Source organism: Staurois parvus, unplaced genomic scaffold (assembly GCF_062004578.1).
Source record: "Staurois parvus isolate SC_StPar_1 unplaced genomic scaffold, SC_StPar_1.0 ptg000746l, whole genome shotgun sequence".
Classification (NCBI taxonomy): Eukaryota; Metazoa; Chordata; class Amphibia; order Anura; family Ranidae; genus Staurois; species Staurois parvus.
In genome coordinates this window covers 2,847,433-2,865,089 of record NW_028318542.1, presented here as the reverse complement: position 1 = coordinate 2,865,089, position 17,657 = coordinate 2,847,433, and the positions used below count along the sequence as shown (strand labels likewise).

Below are 17,657 nucleotides of genomic sequence, written 5' to 3'. Positions count from 1 at the left end.
ACCGAAGCAAAACCATACCGCGTTTAGGTGCCATTAAAAACGAATGTCACTGACAGGGGGGAGGTCTGTGTATAAACAACACAGGTCTCTCTCCTGCCAGCAGTAACATGCTGCTGTGTATTTCTCTGCATAGCAGATGTTAACCCCTTCCTGCCCAGTGCCATTAGTACAGTGTCAGTGCTATTTGTTAGCACTGATCACTGTATTAGTGTCACTGGTGATGTCAGTGGCAGTTAGTCAGTTCCCCCCCAAGTGTCAGAATGCCCGCCGCAGTCCGTCAGTCCCACTAAATCACTGATCACCGCCATTACTAGTATAAAAAAAAAATCCCAGTATTTATACCGCCATTTGTAGACGCTATAACTTTCTTGCAAACCAATTAATTTGCATGTATTGGTATTTTTTTTTTTTAGCAATGACATGTAGCAGAATACATTTTGACCTAAATTTATGAAGGAATTACATTTTTAAAACTTTTTTATTGGACACGTTTAATAGCAAAAAAGTCAAATGTGCAGCAAGTTAACAAGACTTACTATTCAACGCTGCAACAAATTTGTGGCACGCTATCTTTGCTATCTGGGAGAAAACATTTATGTAGAAATTTGATTTTTTTAAAGGATATGTTTTATAGCTAAAAATCAAAAATTTTTTTTTTTTTCAAAACTGTCCACCTTTTTTTGTTTATAGTGCAAAAAAAATTAAAAACATACAGGCAAAAACCACCGAAAGAAAGCTCCATTTGTGGGAAAAAAAAAGGACGTACATTGAAGTTGGGTGTAGCATCGCATGACCGTGCAGTTGTCAGTTAACCACTGCTGCACACAGAAGTGTTTTACCACTATGGCTGTGCAATTTGTGATCATGGGCGGAATCACAGCGATTCTGCCTGAGATTCCAAAATGCCTGATGTGAACCAGGCATCAATTACAGAGATTTGCGAATAATTGAACTGCAAGTCTCAATGGAATGTGAGTGCGGCGACAGCAGGTGGAGTCCACCGAGACCTCCTCCAGCTCTCTGACAGTCCATACCTCGGTATGGACCGGGAGCTGGAGGAAGGGGCATCAGCCTAGTATTGCAGCTACAATCTACTGGTCATGGTTGCAATATTTTCCAAGACTGCAAAAATGAATGCATGTATTATTTTTTGTAAAATGTGGACTTAGCCTTCAATGCTTTCCTTACCAAATGTTATTCCACACACTGTCAAAGTACCTTATAAATGTTAGTGCTGAGGGTTACCTGTCCACGCACTTCATATGCATACCTTTTGTATAGCTGAGTGCCTCCCCTAGCAGTGCAGGGAAGAGAAGCATGCCAGCCCTGGAACATGCACCTTCAACAACAAGTCAGCAGTGGTAGCTCCATCTTACCCAACCCATAGAGTACTTGATTTTCTTTCCTTTCACCACGATTCCCCGTCAATACAGTCAGTGTTGATAGGGAATGCCTCCTGCAGCGATATTGTGTTCCGCCAGTGGGGGGCATGGGGTGCTTTCCCATCCAGCAGAACACAATGATTACTACTAGCGGATATAGCTGCCAGCAGTATAAAAATTCAACAGGCTGGTTGTACCCAAGTCAATTGATGGATCCACTTGAGTACAATCAGCCTGCCCATAGATGGATTCGAATCTCGGCCAGTTCAGAGAGGAATTGCGATCCACGTATGGCGAGCTTTAGTCTTGGTTCACACCTATGCATTTTCCACTACATTTTGCAGAAACACACAGCAGTCTATTTAACATGATTACCTATGAGACAGGTTCACATCTCCGTGTTTTCACCCGGTGCATTTTTTTTGAAGGGTCAAGGACCTTTTTAAATGCAAAATGGTGTGCTTTTGGTTCTATAGAATTCAGTGGAGACTGTCATGGAAATTTTGTATTTACAGGTTGAACTTTAAATGTGTCATATATTAGTGTTATTCATAGGTCTCTCGTGTGGCTTAATTAAAGCTCTGAAGGCTGCAATTAGGCCATGCGCATGTACAATGTATGTATTACAGTACTCAGCTCGGTAATGGATGAGATGGCAGATCTGCGCTTATAGACCGGCGTGTATACCACCACGGCATTCGATGTGAATGCCGCCAGCCGCGGTCCTGTATCCACATATCAGCAGCATAGTACCACATGGACTTCGTATGGCCAGGCGCCAGGCAGTGCGAACTCCGCATGTAGGCTCATGTATATCTTACAAACCACTACCGATCTGAACTGTATCTGGATGGATGTGTTTTAATAAAGATCGTATCGGGCCCATTCAGATACAGACTGACACTGTTTAATCTAGGGAATGCTTGTACAGACAATGTACATACTACTAGGAGCTGATAGGATATGGGAAGTTTGCTCTCCTCAGAGAGCTCATGGGGGGGGGGGGGGGACTGGTGTAACTGGCTCCCAGTATAGATAAGAGGAAAGGCTACGCTCCAATTGGAATGTACATTCTGTGTATAGACACTCCCCATGCATTGTTCTGTGGGAGGGGATTGACCTGACTCATGTGGGGGGCGTGTATGTGCTTGTAATAAAACCAGAGGCTGGGATTGGAGCCAGTCTCTATGTGAATTCCAACAGCAACCAGAGAGTATCGTCCGATCATTCCTGGGTAACGGGAGCTCCATTTTCCCCACATCTCAACAGAGCTAAACCAGTTGGAAGCGCAGGAATCGTGGAGTTTAGCTGAAGTTGCGGTAAGCGAGATTCGCACAGCTTTATGGGGGATTTCTGCGCATCCAACTGCGAGTACTCACGGTAAGGAGAAATTCGTTAAAAGAGAATTTCCAAGACAAGACGCTGCAGAAAATTATGTATGTAGTGCGTTTTTGATCCGCGTTATTCTGCCCAGCAACAGGTTGAAAAAGATTTTTAAAAATACATAAAAAATTGCGGCACAAACACATGTCCAAAAACATAAAACGCACCACAAAAATCGCTGCAAAAAGGTATCAAACACAAACTGCATAGGTGTGAACATAGCCACACAGAGTGCATTTGGTAGATTATGCCCAACTGGCTTGTGTATAGGCAACTGTAAATTAAGTAATGACTCCGCGGGGTTCACATTGTTTTACAGACAAAAGGCTTCAAATTCAAGGATGTTTTGGAATACAGTCCCCTGTGACAGCTGTGGGTTTTGTGTATTTCCTGCTGATGAGCAAAACAGGAGTGTTCACCAATCCAGACAGATGATTTCCCTAGGGCTGGTTTGCATACATGCTGGTTGAAAAGCATTTATTCTAATGTAATTGTAGGCCTGGGGATAAATGATCTCAACCAAATGATGTCCACAGAGGCAACTTACTGTACAAAGAAATGGCTGTTTCACATAAACCTAACTGCCAAACTAGCTTGCAGCAATTCAGAGCGAAAATTAAATAGCTGCTAAAAAGTTTTTGTTTTAAGGAGGAGATATAGTAGCACAGCAGGGAACCTTACGAGTAGACTTCTACACCATGTGCAATGCCAATACTGGGCAAAGACACTAGTTTGCTTTAACCCTTTGCCACCATTCCCAGCAACATATACCTACCTTTCTATAGCATCTCAGGTGCTAAAAGAAAATGCCTAGTACTTCCACGTATAGAGAAGTATGTGTCCTACTCCCAAGACAAGCTCTGGTTAGTGGCCAAGTGGTAAGCACGTCTGCCTTGCAGTAAATGGGTCATGGGTTTGATTCCCGACCATGGCGCCTCCTGCATGGAGTTTGCACTGTGCTTGCGTGGGTTTCCTCCGGGTGCTCCGGTTTTTCCCACACTCCAAAGACATGCTGGTAGGTTAATTGGCTCCTGTCTAAATTGGCCCTAATATGTGTATGTATGAATGTGAGTTAGGGACCTTAGATTGTACACCCCTTGAGGGCTAGGGAGTGATGTGAATGTTCAATATATACAGTCATGGCCGAAATTGTTGGCACCCTTGATATTTTTCCTGAAAATCAAGTATTTCACACAAAAAAGGTATTGCATTAACACATGTTTTGCTATACACATGTTTATTCCCTTTGTATGTATTGGAACAAATATAAAACAGAGGCAGAAAAGCAAATATGACATAATGTCACACAAAACCCCAAAAATGGGCTGGACAAAAGTATTGGCACCCTTAACTTAATATTTGGTTGCACACCCTTTGGAAAACATAACTGAAATCAGTCGCTTCCTATAACCATCAATAAGCTTCTGACACCTCTCACCCGGAATTTTGGACCACTCTTCCTTTGCAAACAGCTCCAGGTCTCTCTTATTGGAAGGACACCTTTTCCCAACAGCAATTTTAAGATCTCTCCACAGGTGTTCAATGGGATTTAGATCTGGGCTCATTGCTGGCCACTTCAGAACTCTCCAGCGCTTCTTTGCCATCCATTTCTGAGTGCTTTTTGACGTATGTTTGGGGTCATTGTCCTGCTGGAAGACCCAGGATCTTGGACGCAAACCCAGCTTTCTGACACTGGGCCCTACAGTGCGACCCAAAATCCTTTGGTAATCCTCAGATTTCATGATGCCTTGCACACAGTCAAGGCACCCAGTGCCAGAGGCAGCAAAACAACCCCAAAACATCATTGAACCTCCACCATATTTTACCGTAGGTACTGTGTTTTGTTCTTTGTAGGCCTCATTCCGTTTTCGGTAAACAGTAGAATGATGTGCTTTACCGAAAAGCTCTATCTTGGTCTCATCTGTCCACAAGACGTTTTCCCAGAAGGCTTTTGGCTTACTCAAGTACATTTTGGCAAACTGTAGTCTTGCTTTTTTATGTCTCTGTGTCAGCAGTGGGGTCCTCCTGGGTCTCCTGCCATAGCGTTTCATTTCATTTAAATGTCGACGGATAGTTCGCGCTGACACTGATGCTCCCTGAGCCTGCAGGACAGCTTGAATGTCTTTGGAACATGTTTGGGGCTGCTTATCCACCATCCGGACTATTCTGCGTTGCAATCTTTCATCAATTTTCCTCATCCGTCCACGACCAGGGAGATTAGCTACAGTGCCATGGGTTGCAAACTTCTTGATAATGTTGCGCACTGTGGACAAAGGCAAATCTAGTTCTCTGGAGATGGACTTGTAACCTTGAGATTGTTGATATTTTGCCACAATTTTGGTTCTCAGGTCCTCAGACAGTTCTCGTCTCCTCTTTCTGTTGTCCATGCTTAGTGTGGCACAGACAGACACACAATGCAAAGGTTAAGTGAACGTCTCTCCTTTTTATCTGCTTTCAGGTGTGATTTCTATATTGCCCACACCTGTTACTTGCCCCAGGTGAGTTTACAGGAGCATCACATGCTTGTAACATTCTTATTTATCCGCAGTTGTGAAAGGGTGCCAATACTTTTGTCCAGCCCATTTTTGGAGGTTTGTGTGACATTATGTCGAATTTGCTTTCTTTCCTCCCTTTTTTTGTTTTGTCCCAATACACACAAAGGGAATAAACATGTGTATAGCAAAACATGTGTTAATGCAATACGTTTCGTGAGAAATACATGATTTCCTGGAGAAATATCAAGGGTGCCAACAATTTCGGCCATGACTGTATATGTGTAAAGCGCTGCGTAAATTGACAGCACTATATAAGTACCTGAAATAAATAAATGTGAAGGAGCCAATGACCCCCCCCAACCCTTCGTCTAAACTCTAACACCAGCAGGCAGCAGAGACTAGAGAGGCTGAGATGCTGCATCGGGGAGGTGGCAAGAGAGGCATTATTTGGTAAGTATAAAAGCCTGGGGGGGGGGGGGAGGGCCTCAGCTACAGCCACTCTCAACATCTCAGGCTGGCCATAGACTCTTCAGCGGGGACCGGCCGAGATTCAAAGCACGTATGGGCAGGCTTAATGTACCCAAGTTTATTGATCAACTTATGTAGAACCAGCCCAGTGGTGTATTTAAGTTTTGTGCTACTCTAGGAAACACCAAAATGTTCTGCCCTGAGCTCAGGAATGTAAATAAATTGTAACATTTCACCAGGGCGTGCACTGTCTGCACTGTAAGGCACTTTTTGGGGTTCATGCGGTAGCTCAATCTGGCTGGCCTGGAAGACGATTTGGGAAACAAACATGATCAGTTGGATTGTGAATCAGTGCCTCTCAGGGGTGTCTTTTCGAACACCGATGTATAGTATTGAATTAATCATTTATAGATCCCTGTTGCTCAACCAGCCACATGGGGCCCTTTGGTCTATGATGTGCAGCCCTCAGACCTGGGCAGAGGGAACATTAAATTAGGGTAATAGCATTGATCTCTACTAGCCTCTCAGTTTTGTATTGTCTTCTGCAGCATATCCCCAGCCAAAAATGTAGCATGTCCATACTCTGACCCTCAAATCCTCTATTAGGTCTGCAGTTGTATGCAAGGATTCCAGGAGATGCCCTGAGCCTAGGTTCACACTATTGCGGGCCATTCGACTTGCATTTACTCGGGCACGGCAGCCCATTCATTTGCATAAGCTGCGTTTTCAAAAAGTAGCCAACACATTTTGGGGGTCTAAGTGTCCCCTTCTTCAGGGCTTGGCTGGCAACAAAGTGAACTGAACCTACACTGGTATTTTTTCCAGAGTGAATTCAAAGCACAGGCCTAATCGGCAGCTTGGTTGGCTGACAATGCATTCCCCACATCTAATGATTGGTAAGCTGCAATAGATTACATTTTTGGTTTTGGGTTTAATACTGCTTTAAGACCAATTACTAATGCATAGAGTTTTATAGATAGCCATTCTCTGTCAGAAATATTTTCAACTAAAAACAGCGCAAAACACACCAGAAAGCAATCTATAAAATACCCAACCTATAAGCAATATTAATGCAAATTACTACAATTTATATATAAGTGTCAAAAAACAAAATATTTTGTGGCACATACAAAAAACAAAAAATACAAAAAATAAAATTTATTATTTATATTTTTTTTTTTTGTATGTGCCACAAAATATTTTGTTTTTTGACACTTATATATAAATTGTAATAATTTGCATTAATATTGCTTATAGGTTGGGTATTTTATAGATTGCTTTCTGGTGTGTTTTGCGCTGTTTTTAGTTGAAAATATTTTTTGGTTTTATACTTATGCACAGCAGCATCTCACGTGGTTAAGTGTGTGGGGAAGGAGGTCCTGGGCGCTAAGGTTTCTTTTCTTTTTATTGATCTGTCAGAAATATGGCTTTCTGGAATAGGTCTGCCTATCCGAAGTCAAATTACTTGGTAGTAATAATATTTGCCCCAACTTGGCTGACATAAGTACAATGCACACGTGCTGAAACAGACTCAATCTTGGTGATAGGTCAAAAGACATTTCCAAGATCATGAACAGGTTTGTTTTTCCCCAGGTATGTGGTGGTTTCCATTAACCAATAAAAACCATACAGTAATATGTTAAAATGCCTGTTGACATGCTATACAATGCATTATAATAGTGTGAATTATGGAGGCAGCCATCTTGGTAGAGGCAGGGTTGGCTTCCTCCAGCATGGGGAACAATGCGCAACACAGTAGTAACATTACACTGCAGATATACAGCATTAAGGATGTAGGGATATCACATCCCAGGGAGACGAAGTGCAGGGTTGCCAATCGTCTAACAATTTGTAAATATCGTCCGATTTACAAACTGTTCATAAGGATCTGTTACGGACAGCAGGCCTCCATAAACAATATGGCCATGGGTCAGCTTTGGAACTGTGCATTCACAGTTCCGAAGCCAGCCAGGCGGCAGGTGATCAGCCACATCATGGCATCGCTTGGTGCTTTTTATGAATTATAGCAGGGCTGGGGGAGCCAGGACTGGAGGCGAGGATGACTGAAAGGCAAGTAGAGGAGGAGCGGTCCGCCTGGTGGAAAAGGGAGCTGGTGGTGGAGAAGATGAGGGCAGACTAAGGTGGTGATGACTGAAACCAGGAGGAAGACTCGGAGTGAGCCACCTAGAGTCAGACTCTTAGGCCCCATTCACACCTGAATGTTTTGTATCGCAAAGCTCCAAAACGCTAAGATGAAAAAAAATCAATATTACTCTATGGAGATGGTTCACATCTCCACTCCAAGTCACCTAAAGCAGAACGCCTGAAGCTCAAAAATGTTTTGGAGCTCCCTTTGGGCAGATTGACGAGTTTTTGGTGCACTTTCATCCACATGGAAACGCATAAATGTTTTGTCACACGACCAAAAAAACGATTTTTTGGCATGGTAACAATAATGCCACAGATGAAATGTTTCTCTATTGGCTAATCCCAAAACGCCAGAACTCAAAGAGCCCAAAAATTCCTGAACAAATCGCACAAACCCATGTGACAAAACGCACTAAAACGCTATGCTCAGGTGTTAATGGGGCTTTAAGGAGGTGGTCAGTATGACATTACTCCTGCCTTGCCAGTCGCCGCACAGTCTCTGTGGAGGGAGGGATCACTGATGTAGTAGGTGGGGGCGAGTGAATACACTAAATCAGTGCCTTCAGAATTCCCCTTTACATCAGAGACTGTAGGTCTCCCCCTAACAGTGCAAGTGGGAACTCTGCAGACCTTGATGTAGAGGAGTACTCTGATGTTATGGGGAAATTTGCAGACCCTGATGTAAGGGGGAGGGGGGTCTAGTGACCAGAGACCCCTTATATCAAGAGTTTCCTTTTATACCAGTCCACAGCATTTCCACCTACATCATGGTCCACAAGTGTTGCCCTTTACAGAGTTCCATTTTACATCAGGTCCACAGAGAGTGTTGTGTAAGGAAGGGGGGGGGGGGGTCTCTGGTGACCAAAGACCCCCCTTACATCTGACTTTCCCTTTACATCATGGATGGTCTGCATTCCCCCTTTACATCAGGGTCTGCAGAGTGTGATGTAAGGGTGAACTCTGTGGACTCAGTGATGGTGCAATGTTCTGCTATAAAAACATGTTGCGCGCAGAGGCGGACTGACCATTCAGTCACTCGGGCATTGCCTGAGGGCCCAGGGTCAGTAGGGGACCCCATAAAATGCCCCGGTACCTTTTTTATAGGCTTTTTTGAGTGTGGGCAAGGACACAGGGGCCCCATGATCCCCTATTGCCCGGGGGCCCCATGAGTTGTCAGTCCGCCCCTGGTTGCGCGTATATATCCTCTATGTTCATATATAATTAAAAGATTACAAATAATGATGGCATGAATGTGCCGTGTTGCATCATCAGGGGGAAGGCTGTAGGAACCAGGCAGAGACAGACAGCTCCCAATGATGTCAGCATGATGACGGCACTGGACAAGGTGAGAAGGCGAGCGTCAGATTGCTACAGGACTCCATTGGATTTGCTGGGTTTTGAGTATGCTTATGGAGCATAACCCAGCAAATCATGTACAAGGGGATTGGAGAAAAAAAAAAAAAAAAAAAGAAGACAAGAAAATAGAGCAAGACACAGTTTGCTTCTCCACTGAATGACCTAAGACAGTGGTCGGCAAGCCGCGGCTCGCGAGCCAAAGGCGGCTCTTTGCACACTTTAATGCGGCTCTTCTGTGTGCCGGGCGCCCGCTCCCCTCCCTCCTCTCGGGCGGCCGCCCCAAAAGTCAGGACTCTGCAGCTAGCCCAGCAATGGGCAAACTACGGCCCGGCGGACCTTTTAATCCGGCCCGCGGAGCGTGGCAAACATTGGCTGTCAGGATGTAGGCGGGGCAGCGTGACGAACTCCTCTCCTCTCACAGTCCGCCCTGAAGACCGGAACGGCGCGGGAACACGGCGAGAGGAACGCGCGGAGCAAAGGTAAGTGAATTGACACAATATGGGGAATGAATTACTATATGGGGGATGTATTTTCAGTTTTAAAAATGTGGCTCTCAAAATAAATTTAAATCGTGGTTTTGGCGAGATTTGGCTCAGTTGAAAAAAAAGGTTGCCCACCACTGGCCTAAGAGATCCTCTCCCCGGAGTCCAGCTGTGACAGCCATGACTTACACCTTCTAGTTTCACTTTCATTTTGTTAAGCTGGCCAGGTACCTGTTTAATTTTGTTTGAAGATTTAGGTTTTTGGAAAATGAACATTTGTTTGATTTAGTGGGGTCAAAAAAGACATTTGTTTTTAACCACAGTGATAAGAAAATTTGAGAAAAATTGTAATTAAACCTTTTGAATACAATTAGCAGGTCTGGATGAAAAGATAGGAGCCTTCAAATTAAACAAATTCACCCAACGATGGCAGGAAAGAACATTCCGAGAAACAATTTGCCAGATTTTTCGTACAAACATTGAAACCAAAAATCTAACCGTGTATGGCCAAGTATGGATAAACTCTGGAGTGTTAAGATCGTAGTCCAAACCCGGCCGAGTGATCCTCCCAGGAAGAGGTCGCTGTGCACTGCTAATCATAAGTGGCCGATGCATTCCCTAGCCCACAGCTTCACGTATACACGCTCCTTGCATATATGCACTGCAAGGTGGGGAATGCCCTGGCCACAGATTATTGGCCCAGTACAATGACAGCTTACTGGCAGGATCGCTCAGATGACTAGGATCCAAAACGGGAATGGGGGGGGGGGGGGGGCGGGGGCGGTCGCTCAGGCGTCTCCAGACTAGGATCCAAAAAAAAGGGGGTCGCTCAGGCGTCTCCGGACTGAGATCCAAAAAAAAAAAAGGGGGTCGCTCAGGCGTCTCCGGACTGAGATCCAAAAAAAAAAGGGGGTCGCTCAGGCGTCTCCGGACTGAGATCCAAAAAAAAAGGGGGTCGCTCAGGCGTCTCCGGACTGAGATCCAAAAAAAAAAAAAGGGGGTCGCTCAGGCGTCTCCGGACTAGGATCCAAAAAAAGGGGGTCGCTCAGGCGTCTCCGGACTAGGATCCAAAAAAAGGGGGTCGCTCAGGCGTCTCCGGACTAGGATCCAAAAAAAGGGGGTCGCTCAGGCGTCTCTGGACTAGGATCCAAAAAAAGGGGGTCGCTCAGGCGTCTCTGGACTAGGATCCAAAAAAAGGGGGTCGCTCAGGCGTCTCTGGACTAGGATCCAAAAAAAGGGGGTCGCTCAGGCGTCTCTGGACTAGGATCCAAAAAAAGGGGGTCGCTCAGGCGTCTCTGGACTAGGATCCAAAAAAAGGGGGTCGCTCAGGCGTCTCTGGACTAGGATCCAAAAAAAGGGGGTCGCTCAGGCGTCTCTGGACTAGGATCCAAAAAAAGGGGGTCGCTCAGGCGTCTCTGGACTAGGATCCAAAAAAAGGGGGTCGCTCAGGCGTCTCCGGACTAGGATCCAAAAAAAGGGGGTCGCTCAGGCGTCTCCGGACTGAGATCCAAAAAAAAGGGGGTCGCTAAGATGGGTTCAGACTAGGATCTGAGGGGGGAGGGTTTGCTCATGTGGGTTTGGACTAGGATCCAAAAGGGTGGTGGGTACAAGCTTCCTGGTACTCATTTGAACCAGGAAGCTTGCGATCTAGGACAGGTCTGCCACACTACATTTTGTTTAAACCTGATGACATAAAATAAGCTCAGCCAAAACACTTCACTCTGTAGAGAAGAGCTACAATGAAATGATAGAAGAAGATTATAGTAAACAAAAACAGGCTAATGACATCATAACGCAGCTCCCACTGACAGACCACACTGAAGGCATCGATCTGAAGCAATCAAACAGTATATTAAACCCGCGATCTGTCCAATCTGATCATGGAGCACCATGTCGGACATCTCTACCATAGCGTGCAACCAAACAGGTCACTACCTGACAAAACTATTTCCACTCTGTAACAATATTGTCAGATCACATATCAACAGATTTGAAGCATCCCCTCCGGACAATAACCTGGAAATCACACCATAGTGTCTCCCCTATTAGTAAATAACATAGATAAGTCCAAACTAGGACACTTACCTGCAGAAGGTGAAGCAGAATTTATTGATTTCCCTCCCTCTCCTGATTCTTGAAGTTGTGCTCACACTTCACTCATGTTCAGGGAAGCAGTAACAAGACACCCAGCTGTTCCAGATTGGATGAAAACCTTGTTAAGATCATGTCCTCCTCCCCTCCTCCAATCCCCCAACCCATCCATGGCTCAGGTCCTCCCCTCTCTCCATGGCTGTAGGCACCTCTGTCTGTGTCATGTTTAGAATTTTTGCCACTTAACCCTTTGCAGCTTATGAAAAGTTGTTTGTTGACATTGCATACATGTATAATGTTACAGGACTGTCCTGGAAGCTCTGTGTGCCCTAACCTGAAAGAAAGAAGATGACTTCCACATGCAATACAAACACATGTCCATTTTTAAAGTATATGTGAACCCTCACCTTGGAAAACAACCCCTTCAGGAGAAACAGCAGCATACTGGTCTTCCCAGTGAATGGATATGAGGGGAAGGGGGTGGGTGAGCAGAAGTTTGATTGTTGGAGGAGAGCACAATGAGTTCCCAGCACAGCCAGAAAAAAGACCACACTATGCTCTCATGCCTAGTGTGGTCAGTTTTTAAATAGGAAAGCAGAGGGACTGGCAGGAACACCAGGGATTACACACATAGGAAGCAGTGCAAAGAGAACAGGAGACTTTTTATACAAGTACATGGTACAGTAGACACATATCAGGAATAGGTCATGTTGGGTTTACATATTCTTTAACCAGTTGTTGACTGCCCTATAGCAACTTTACAGCTACAGGTGATATAACCTATGAGTAATAATAGATGTCACTAAATCATACAATACATATGGTGTAAGATCTGATAGGATCTGATTCAGTGAACCACAAGTGCTAGTTAGTGCAAAAAAAGAGGAGTCGAGAGGTTCAATGGAACCTAAACAGGTGACGTTGATTTGATTCCCATCAAGGGATATGATTAAACCACGGTGCTTCCCTATATAGGGATACATATTCCCATACAAGTGACATATGTATTATAATGAAACAGATCAATTTTAAATCATTAATGTCCATAAATATTGTTGTAGCATCAGCCATGCGGTTTCAAACGTGCTCATGAAATTAACAAGCATCCTGAGGAAGCCACGAGGGCATGGCGTAATGCGTAGAGGCGACGTGGTGACGGACTTCCGGTAGGCGCCATCTTTGTACACCAGGGTGTATCCAGTACACCCATTTTAGTGGTGTAAGAGCCTGTTAATTTCATCTCTAATGCATTCTGTTTTATGGTCCCATATAATGCACTGGCATGAACGTATGCATTGCAAACTGTGGATGGAGACTTAAGAGGGAGTGAAGGAGATACCATTAAGGAGTGTGGAGCCTGACCAACCCAGTGATTACAAGCAGGATCCAGGGTGATCCAAAAGACGGTGTGGTCCCTGGGGGCCGCAGTGGGAAGGTGAGCGCGCATGCCTGCTGGTTTGGATTTTCACCTCACTTTATCACCAAACGCATGAGCACGTTTGAAAACGCATGGTTGATGCTACAACAATATTTATGGACATTAATGAATTAAAATTGATCTGTTTCATTATGAATAATACATATGTCACTTGTATGGGAATATTGATCCCTATATAGGGAAGCACCGTGGTTTAATCATATCCCTTGATGGGAATCAAATCAATATCACCTGTTTAGGTTCCATTGAACCTCTCATCGCCTCTTTTTTTTGCACTAACTAGCACTTGTGGTTCACTGAATCAGATCCTATCAGATCTTACACCATATGTATTGTATGATTGAATGACATCTATTATTACTCATACGTTATATCACCTGTAAAGTTGCTATAGGGCAGTCAACAACTGGTTAAAGAATATGTAAACCCAACATTACCTATTCCTGATATGTGTCTGCTGTACCATGTACTTGTATAAAAAGTCTCCTGTTCTCTTTGTATTGCTTTCTATGTGTGAAATCCCTGGTGTTCCTGCCAGTCCCTCTGCTTTCCTATTTAGTGACATCTATTATTACCAGGGACGGACTGACAACTCATGGGGCCCCAGGGCAATAGGGGATCATGGGGCCCCTGTGTCCTTGAACAAACTCAAAAAAGCCTATGAAAAAGGTACCAGGGGCATCTCATGGGGCCCCCTACTGACCCCAGGCCCTCGGCCAGTGCCCGAGTTTCCAAATGGTCAGTCCACCCCTGATTATTACTCATACGTTATATCATATGTATCAATAATAGGCGATTGCATCAATTGTATTTATAATGCTGAATCATAGTACCAATATTGTCTTTTATGCATCTTGGCCTGGCCAGGAAGAGGGGTGAATCTTCCAGAGGCAGGGGCGGACTGACTATTTGGAAACTCGGGCACTGCCCGAGGGCCCGGGGTCAGTAGGGGGCCCCATGAGATGCCTCTGGTACCTTTTTCATAGGCTTTTGTGAGTTTGGGCAAGGACACAGGGGCCCCATGATTCCCTATTGCCCAGGGGCCCCATGAGTTGTCAATCCACCCCTGTCCGGAGGTCAAGTGGCTAAGAAACAGCAATAATGTCCCAGACACAGGGGTGCAGCATTATTTCTTGTACCGAGCACACTCTGGTAGCAAGGGATGAAGGAACATATTATGCCAAAGTATTCAACAGACACAAGATCTTAGCAAATTATTTAATTTAAAGTTTTCAGTTTGGATATAGTAAAGGAAGGGTCAGGGGCGGACTGACAACTGATGGGGCCCCCGGGCAATAGGGGATCATGGGTCCTTAACCAAACTCAAAAAAGCCTATGAAAAAGGTACCAGGGGCATCTCATGGGGCTCAATACTGACACCGGGCCCTCGGGCGGTGCCCGAGTTTCCAAATGGTCAGTCTGCCCTTGGGAAGGGTATAAACAGGGGCGGACTGACAACTCATGGGGCCCCCGGGCAATAGGGGATCATGGGGCCCCTGTGTCCTTGCCCAAACTCAAAAAAGCCTATGAAAAAGGTACCAGGGGCATCTCATGGGGCCCCCTACTGACACCGGGCCCTCGGGCAGTGCCCGAGTTTCCAAATGGTCAGTCCACCCCTGGGAAGGGTAAAACCAGGGGTGGACTGACAACTCATGGGGCCCCCGGGCAATAGGGGATCATGGGGCCCCTGTGTCCTTGCCCAAACTCACAAAAGCCTATGAAAAAGGTACCAGGGGCATCTCATGGGGCCCCCTACTGACCCCGGGCCCTCGGGCAGTGCCCGAGTTTCCAAATGGTCAGTCCACCCCTGGGTATAACCCCTGTTAGGGAGTCCCATTGGGGAGATGTACCTTCACCTTCACTTTTTACAGCTGCTTTTTTGGGGGTCAAGCGTTTCGTGGGGGGGGGCGGCAGGGGGCAGGCATCTACAGCCAGTAAACTCCCCAGCATGGTATGCTATGTGTCAATGCACACAAGCTTTTGTCAGTGGTTTTTGGCAGGCTGGAAAAAGAAAAAACAGAAATACTGCATTGGAAGAGGAGTTTTTCAGCTGTAAAAACGCAGCAAAACGCAGCTATCCTGCGTTTATGAGCATTTTTGAGCCTCAAGCTTTTGTGTAAAGTTTTGCCAAAAAAAAAATGCTAAAATTGCAAACACTAAAATAAACCTAAAAAACCCCACTCAAACGCTAAAGCAAAAACACTACAGAATGCGACAAAACTCACGGGGCATTCTAGAGCTGACGCTTCTGGCGTTTTTATAACTTCCAGTGTGCATGAGACCTTAGCATTGTTCCCAGCTCTGTCTGTGGACTACAGAATACCTGTTTCTTATATTATAGAGAAGAGAAGAGTGAAAAGTGTTCTGTAGTCCTAACACACCTCCACTCCCGACACACCACCAGGATTCCCTCAATTTGGATGGATTTCCTTTCACTTCCTGTTTTAGCAATAAGACGGGAAGTGAAGGGAAATCTCTCCAATGGGACAGAATTGGCAATAAAAACCCCCTAAAAGTGATCGGGGTTATAACCCTTCCTTACTCTAAGCTGCCTAGTTGCCACCAATTAGGCCTGAGGCACACTGGATGTTTTTACAGCTGCTCCTAGGAACAGTTCTTTTTTCCTGCCTCTATTCATTGGTCACACCGCTGCGATTTACAATTGCGCGATTTGTGTGCAATTTCAGCGTGATTTCAGGTGCAATTTCTGAAGACTTTATTGCTACTTATGAAGATTTGTAACAATTTCTTGCAATTGGCAGTGCGATTTCCATTATATTCTATGTATGTGAAATCGCAACAAAACTGCAGAAAAAGTAATGCAAGAACTATTTTAGAAATCGCGCTGCAGCAAGTCGCAGATGTTAAGACACATTCACATTCATTAGATGCAGTTTCAGGTGCGGTATCAATTCGCAAATTGCACTTGAAATTGTGACCAGGCACTAAGGGGGGAGGGGCGGTTGGCAGGTGGAAAAAATGCAGCTCAAATGCGCATTTTGGCCGCCCCCACCTGCATGTCTAAATGAAGCATAGTGGTTAGTACACACGATGAAAAAATCTGCCAAAGGAAAAAAATAAACTTTTTGGAACAATAGTTCAATAATCTGATTATTAGATGCGATTTCAATTCACAAAACAAACCTGAAATCGCACTGGTAATAGATGGGCATTTAGAGGAGTTTAGAGGCAGGGGCGTTTAAAGGCAGAAAAAAAACCCACTGTCAGTGAGTCCAGGAGCAGCAGAGTTTTGGCAGAAAAAACGCAATTCAATTCAATGGCCAGAATAAATGATTCATTGTTCTCAATAAAATGTGTTAGCGCCTAAACGTGTTTCATTCTTTTACAAGCCTCAGTTATTTTTTTTTTCTGCCAAACCGCTGCCGCCAGGAGGAAAGGCTTCCAGGAGAGATACTCTTCTAGCTGATTTTTTTTTTTTTATTGGACTGTCAGTGCTGGTTCACACCGATGCGGTGCAGAATTAGCACAGGTTTCTGTGGAATTCCCACACCACATCAAAATCGCACCCCGCCCATGCGAACCGCTGCGGGTGTGTATGTTAATGACACCCCGAAATCGGTTCGCAAAACGCCTGTGCGATCCGATTCTAGTGCGGACAAAAAAAGGGTCCTGCACAATTTTGGTGCGAATGTGGTGCAATTTGAGCTATACAAAATGTATGTCTCAAATTGCACCGCATAGAAATAGCATGTGATTTGCCCATGGAATGCGATTCCTGTGCGAATCACATGCGATGAGCAGTGTGAATCGGCACTAAATGGTTGTCTTCTCTCAGATCAGTCAGCCAGGGGAAGTCTGCTGCAGTGACTGTTTCCAGAGCTGATCGAATTCAGCTGCTCATTTTATGAATACCTTCAAGGCAGCTAAGCAAAATATAAACATCTAAGGGTCGCTTCACACTATAGAAAGGTAGTCCAGATGTATTCCGGATGCATTTCTGCATGTGCGTTTTTGATGCTTTCCACTTCATTTTTCCCCTCTCTTTTTCTTCAATTTAAATAGGGACATGTGCATTCCAGTGTGTTTATGCGTTTTACTGTGTTTCAGTACAGTTCTGTGCAGGAAAAATGCAGCCTGTTCTTTTTTTCTGCATCCAGAATGCACTGCAACTGCAAGCATTGATGTGAACTATGACATTGACAACCATATAACCTACTTTCTGTGCATTTTGGATGTAGAAAAAAAGCAGCTGAAACGCATGGAGTGTGAACTGGTCCTAACGGTATCATTAAGGGCCTATATATACCTATGCCTGCATATGCCTTGATGCATCAACATGCAATGTAGTACCAGGCTCCATTCATTTCCTGGGTCCTCAACATGTGCCCACGCAACAACAAAAAAAAAAACCTTAATAAGTTGTAAACATGTTAGAATTAGGCTCGGTTTGCTG

General features: G+C 44.8%; 1 protein-coding gene across 2 annotated transcripts in view; it reads right to left on the bottom strand.

The window, feature by feature from the left end:
• Window positions 1-11,915, bottom strand: part of LOC149445116 (G protein-coupled receptor 4-like) — a 102,083-nt gene extending 90,168 nt beyond the window's left edge. The window contains exon 1 of one of the 2 annotated variants that reach the window (XM_089654171.1): window positions 11,800-11,915. The gene's annotated coding sequence lies outside the window, so the exon portion shown is untranslated. The remainder of the gene's footprint in view (window positions 1-11,799) is intronic. The other variant, XM_089654172.1, reaches the window with a different exon arrangement.
• Between the last annotated feature and the right edge of the window lie 5,742 nt (window positions 11,916-17,657).